This window comes from Gracilinanus agilis, chromosome 3 (assembly GCF_016433145.1).
Source record: "Gracilinanus agilis isolate LMUSP501 chromosome 3, AgileGrace, whole genome shotgun sequence".
NCBI lineage: Eukaryota > Metazoa > Chordata > Mammalia > Didelphimorphia > Didelphidae > Gracilinanus > Gracilinanus agilis.
The window spans coordinates 544,197,075-544,203,730 of record NC_058132.1 but is presented as its reverse complement, the minus strand read 5'-3'; the positions used below and the strand labels follow the sequence as shown (position 1 = coordinate 544,203,730).

The 6,656-nt window shown below is 34.6% G+C and overlaps 2 pseudogenes; both read right to left on the bottom strand.

Moving 5' to 3' along the window:
* Positions 1-4,404: 4,404 nt before the first annotated feature.
* On the bottom strand, positions 4,405-5,189 carry LOC123241827 (annotated as a pseudogene).
* A 613-nt stretch (positions 5,190-5,802) lies between these two features.
* Positions 5,803-6,378, bottom strand: LOC123241826 (annotated as a pseudogene).
* Between the last annotated feature and the right edge of the window lie 278 nt (positions 6,379-6,656).

Genomic DNA, 6,656 nt, shown 5'->3' with positions numbered 1-6,656 from the left:
ATAAAATAATGGTTGTTAAGAGCTGAAAATTATACACATATGTATAAATAATGTTTATTACTATTAAAAATATTTAGAAGTACATCATAGAATTCATCAAAAAATAATGATACTCAGACTTCAATACCATGTACAAATTCTGAAATTTTTTAATTAAAAGTGAGTCTACACAATTCCATCTTCACTTATGTCAATAAGTTGTGTCACCTTAATCATGTATCATGTTTTTTATATTTTTAACAAATGGGTTCAATAACCTAGTATTTTCAGAATCCAAAGATGTAAGATTTTGGAAAACCTCATTATTTGACAAAACTCGCAAGGAAAACTAGAAAACAGTATGACTCATAACTAGATATAGAACTAAACCCAAACTAATATCTCACATAATATGTAGTAAAATACATTATAAACAACTTATAAATAAAGGGAGATACCATAATCAAATTAGGGGAACAAAAAATAATTTATCTATTAAACCTATGGATAAGGGAAGGATTTATGATCAAATGAGACAGAGAATATTACAAGATATAAAATAGGTAACTTTGATTACATTAATTTTAAAAGTTTTTGCACAGGGAAAAGCAATGCAAAATAAAAAAGGAAACCACCACCTGGAAAAAATATATAATACATCTCTGAAAAAGGCATCATTTTTCAAATATATAGAGGCCTGAGTCAAATTTTATAAAAATAAAAGTCATTTTCCAATTGAAAAATTGTCAAAGGATATAAAAAGACAGTACTCAGTTGAAAAAATTAAAGCTGTCTTCATTCATATCATAAAAATGCTCCAAATTACTATTAATAAGAGAGATACAAATTAAATTTACACTGAAGTATCAACTCACATCTATCAAATTGGTCGGTATTACAAAAAAAAAAAAAAGGAAAGTGATAAATGTTGGAAGGGATGTGGGAAAATTGGGACACTGATACACTGTTGGTGGAGTTGTGAACTGACATTGCCCTTCTGGAGATTAATTTTGAATGATGACCAGATGACCATAAAACTATGTGTTCCCCTTGACACAGCAACAAAACTACTGGGTTTTTATCCCAAAGATATGAAAGAGATCAGAAAAAGGAACCACTTGTACAAAATATGTCAGCAGTTCTTCCTGTAGTGGCAAAGAACTGGAAATTGAAAGGATATCCATCAACTGGAGAATTACTGAACAAGTTATGGTTTATAATTGTAATGACATACTATTGTTCCATAAGAAATGACAAACAGGATGATCACAACAAAACAAATCAACACCAACAAAAATCTGAAAAAACATATATGAAAGGATGAAAAGGATAGTGAGCAGAATGAAGAAAACATTGTACACAGTAATAGTAAAATGTATGATGATCAACTATGAATGACTTGTCTTTTATTAGCAATGCAAGGATTCAATATAATTCCAAGAGACCCATGACAGAAAAGGATATCCAGTGACATAGAAGGAACCAATGGAATATGAATGCAGATTGAAGTACATCTTTTTTAACTTTATTTACTTTGTGAGTTCTTATAAAGTACAAATGATATATCTTTTTTCACATGACAAACATGGAAATAGGTATTATATGTTAGCATATTTTTAACATATATTGCCAACTATTTAAGGAGGGGAAGAGAAAGAGTGAACACAAATTGAAGAGTTTATGTGTAATTTTGAAAGATATAATAAAAAGTTGAAAATTCTTTAAAAATTCAATTTGAAACAATTTTAAACATATGAGAAAATGTTGTTTTCACTTTAAGTATGCAATATAAAAAATTCAGTGGTGACACAGATTTCTGAAACAGCATTTTAATTGTTAAATATGTCATTCTTCATGTTGATTTAATACTATTGTCATCTTATAGCTTAAGACACAATATACACCTAAATTTTCAAAGACTTTTAATGATACAAGCTGTGGATGCTTTGTATAAAGTACGAAATCTCATTATGAGCAAATATGGGGTGCTCTCATTTCTTAGAAATAGATATATGATTACTTCTTTTAAGAAAAGTGGTATTAGGGTTCCATTTGAAAGGAAGCTAATAAGATGTTATTAGTTCAGGTGCTATTGTGAAGCATTTGAACCAATAATTATGCATCTCTTCTGGTCTTGTTGATTTCCAGTTCTGCAAATAAAAAATGAGTTTCAGTTATTCCCTTGTTGTAACTTTCTACATTTCCTTATGTTACCATTATGTATAATTTTTATTTTTTCTAAATTATATTTGAATTGTTTTGGATTTCCTTTGAATACCACAGAGGAACAGAAATTATTTTACATACATTTTCCTTTTATCAAAGTTTTTTATCTCTGATTTAAAAAAAAATCTTGTCTCCATAACAGTATTATTTTCCTGGAGTCCACAAGCATCCTAATGGGTGGTGAATAGGTTTCACTTGGTCTAAAGAGTTGGATAAGTAAAACAATAACATATTAACTCTAAATTAAATTTAGAGTTTCCTTTAATTATTTAAAATATAATTATTACAAAAATATAAATATAAAATTCTAAGAATTTCTGTTCTATAATGTTTATTAATGACAACTTGTTTATTTTTCCACATGGCTTTCATTTCTTCTTCAGTGTTCAACTTTTGAATTCTGCTTTCAATTTCTGATTAAGATAATAAGAATTTTTATTTGCTTTTGATGTCTGGATTCCTTTCTCCATGTTCTGGTTTTATTGCCTTTAATTGAGCTTCATGGAGTTCGTATTTTCTACTTTGCCTGAAAACTAGATAAATACATAATTTCCCAATGATTTACTTCAATAGCTATTTCAAATTGCTTCATTGTTCTCAATCATGGTGTTTCTTTTTTTGTTTTTGACAGACGAAGCCAAGAATTTTTTATTGGATATGTGATAATGAAATTGCAGAGTAGAATTCCAACTGCAAGAGATGGGGTCAAGTCACAGCTCAGAATTCCAGAGGGCCCCCCATGAACTCTGGGAGAGGGGGCAGCTTAAGATAGTTAAGGGCAGTTGAGCCCTGGGTTGGAAGTAAGCAGGTCACTCTGTTTGCTGGATCCTGTTCCTGGTTGCTCTTGAAGGGCTTGAGGCTTGAATGTGAACAAAGCCAATTTACTTCCTAGCTGCCAACCTGCTTTACCTAGATTTGATCTTCAATCAACATCACAGTTATCTTTATTTAGTTATTTAGATATAGAAGAAGATTATCTATAGGTTTAGAGAGCAAACTAGCAAATCAAGTTACCTTTCCCCTTTGGGGGGAGGGGCTGCTTGGACATAACAGTTTAGGGCTTCCCAGACCTTATCTATCCTTGTTTGATCACCCTTCCTTCCCTTCCCCACATATCATTAAACCTTTAATCATTTGGGAGCAGTGCCTGGTCATATTTAGGGAAATACTCACAACTTCCTCAAGCTGATTTCCTCCAGTCTTGTATTCCAAAGTAAGACCCTTCCTCTGTGCCATAGCGCTTTAAAGACATCAATCTCCTCCTATTTTCTCCTATTCAATCCTGTGGGGAAATAGTTTAGAGAAAATTATCATAGTTATGAGTTCATCCTTTCCTAAGTTACTGACCTCTGACCTGGCCCTGTGTTTAACAAGTCTGTCCACCATTATCTTTCAGTAACTAATTTACAACTGCCTAGTGGGAGGGGGAAAGTGAAGGAGGATTCAGCAAGATCCTACCCCTCCCTTCAGTCAAGCCTATTAGTAGGTGAGACCTGATTGCTACAGACCACTGGCATCTTACAGCTTCCCCAAATATAACAGATATCACATTAAAATACATTTTAAGATATTGTATATTTATAGCATTCAAGAAGGTCTTCATAAAATTCTAAAATTCATTAGATATTTGTAAGATAAATTCTAGTCATAATACAAATATTAAAATTCATAGTTTTAATATTAAGAACAGTTCTATTAAGCTCTATTTTTTAGCATTTGGAAGAATAGCTTTGCTTAAGAGGAAGCTCAATTGAATTATACATTATTTTTTTAAAATTTTGTATGACTTAATAAATAATGCTATTCAATAGGAAAAGGGTAGGAAGAGGGAACAAAAAGAACAAAGATCCAGGAAGAAATAGGCCTCTCTTAAAATGCTTTCCCTTGTTTTTTCCATGTCTGCCTTTACCAGCCTAAATGATTGGTCCTGGATTAGGGATATGTCAAGAAAGCTATTGGGTTACTGAAAGGTCAGGAATTTGATAGAAACAAGAGAAAGATTCTCTTAGAACACTGGTACTGCTTCCACAGCAGTGTCTCTGGAAGTCAAGGTGTGATACAAGAAAAAGAGAGAGGAAAAATACCAAGACAAAACACATGAAGAAGTTACTACTCCATTCACAAGAACTTGAGGGTGAGCACAAGACTCCAACCACATGTGTCCTGAGAAAATTGTCTTTTGCAAAATAAGATACATATTCATTCTCCTTTGGTGCTGTTCTGGGATGAGGAAGGAAGGAAGTAAAGGCAGGATGAGCCAAATTTTCTCTGGGCGTTTCTCAAAGTCTCTTGGAGTCTTTGATTGAACTTGTCTTACTTTCTTTGCACTTACTGGATTTTGTCCTTTTCTCCCTTTTCCAAGCTAGTTAGGAAGTTAAGGAGTTTCAGGATGGAGAAGGCATCCTATTTCAGTTCTCCAGTCTCCTTCAGCAAAAAAAACTGAGGATTTTTGTATTAGGATTAGTCAGTAGGTGAAGACAGAGGGAATAGTCAGTGATAGCTCCTGAAATAGCACTTACCCATACTAGTGTGTCCCCTTAAGTAGAGCAAAGTTCTAGGGATTGCTCACTGCAATGAACTTCTTGAGTAGTGGCTGGATAACTTTTCTGATAATGGTGGTTCTGCTAATATGGAGCTGCTTGATAGCATAGAATGGCAAGTAGAAGGGTATCTTCTTGTCTGGGGTGGCTGCCATGGTCACCTCTTTGATGGCATCATTGATAGACCAAGCCTGGATATTTACTGTTATTATTCCCAGCCTCCAAAGTTTCCATACATTTTAATGAAATCTGTATAGGTTCCATTTTTGCTCAGCTTCATACCCAGGCAGTTTTTCTCCTTTTGTAGTTGTCAATTTTCTGTTTGATTTCCTATAACGCATAGTTCTGGGGATTCTCTTCTTCCACTACATTGCAGACATTTTTGTACCTGAGTTTAGTCCTGGAAATAAGAAGACAAAAACAAAGCCTTTTCAGGGCTTCCATCTTCCTTCTAAAGTGGGGAGTTATTGAAGTAAAGAGAAGGCCAAGAAGGATTTTCTTAGAATGTAAGCCAGACATACATTCTAATTAACATTAATTTCAAAGTAGAATGTCATTTGAGTCTTAAATAACATTGAAGGATTTTTTACTCAATAGTAGAGCTCCAGTTTTTGCACAACAAAAAACAATTCTATTAAGAGCCTGATCCTTGTAGTGGGAGTTGATGTTGTGCCACAACCACAAACATTTCACTAATATTTGTGACATCTTGGCAAAAGGATATTATGGTATGTCACATTTCAGAAACAAAATATTGAGTCTTCTCATGCAGTCCTATGCAGTCCAGAGTGCCTTGTCACCATTGTTCTAGAGCAGGGGTCGGCAACCTTTTTGGCCATGAGAGCCATAAATGCCACATTTTTTAAAATGTAATTTCGTGAGAGCCATACAGTGCTCACAATGCACACTCCTGTAACAGTGCATGCTCCTGTAACACAGCCTGAAAAAAAAATTGACTTTATGGCTCCTGCATAAAGAGCCATACGTTGTCGACCCCTGTTCTAGAGGATCACCACATGCCCCATCTTGGGGAGTACTGTAGGACAGAGCTCTAACATTACATTTCTAAATATGTGGAACTGAAGTATATAGTGGGAATCTTAATCATTGTGAACATTTCCAGAGCAAGGTTCTGATTGACTATTGGCATTGGAGTTTGTGCTATTTCAGTATCCAACTGTTGTTAATGGGGAGTCAAGGACAGAGTTCTTTTAACATTTCTTTGTAACATGTTCTGTATAGAAGATGTCCACATAGCAAGATATGAGCAACTACATGTCCTCCAAACTTATGGAACAATTTTGTCCAGAGACATTTTCAATGCACTTGTGGGAGACTCCAGGATTGGCATAGGTTACATTTCAGGAACAGTGAAAAAAATCTTCCATTCCAATTCTACAAATTCTATATATTTCACAATGGTATTGCTTCTTCTATGTGTCAAATAGGTGACATATATTGCAATAATATTTTCCAAACCGTGCCACATTCCTCAGAAGTCTGAACTATTCTGGATTTTTCCTCACTTTGTACACTGTAATTCTTTTACTTTAAAATGACCCGGATGATGATCCTCATTGTTATCATAGTATAAGTAGTAGGTGTAAAGTTCATCACTGAAGGGAGCCTTGAGGAGGAATCAGCCCTCACATGCCTCACAGTCCTGGTGTACTCCACCTATACTATCATCAACACATCATGCTCCATCTTCTTCCCCTCCTCCAGATAAGCACCTGGTCAAGATACAAGCCTTGGGTAGGGACAAAGCTGGATCCCAAGATGAGAAGGACCACTCTAGACCACAGCCACTGCTTACTTTGGGGCCAAGTGGCCACTAAGGGCTGAGGTGCCACAAGACACATAACTCCACCTGGACTGCAAGTATTCTGCTTCTTGACAAGAGGTCAAGGT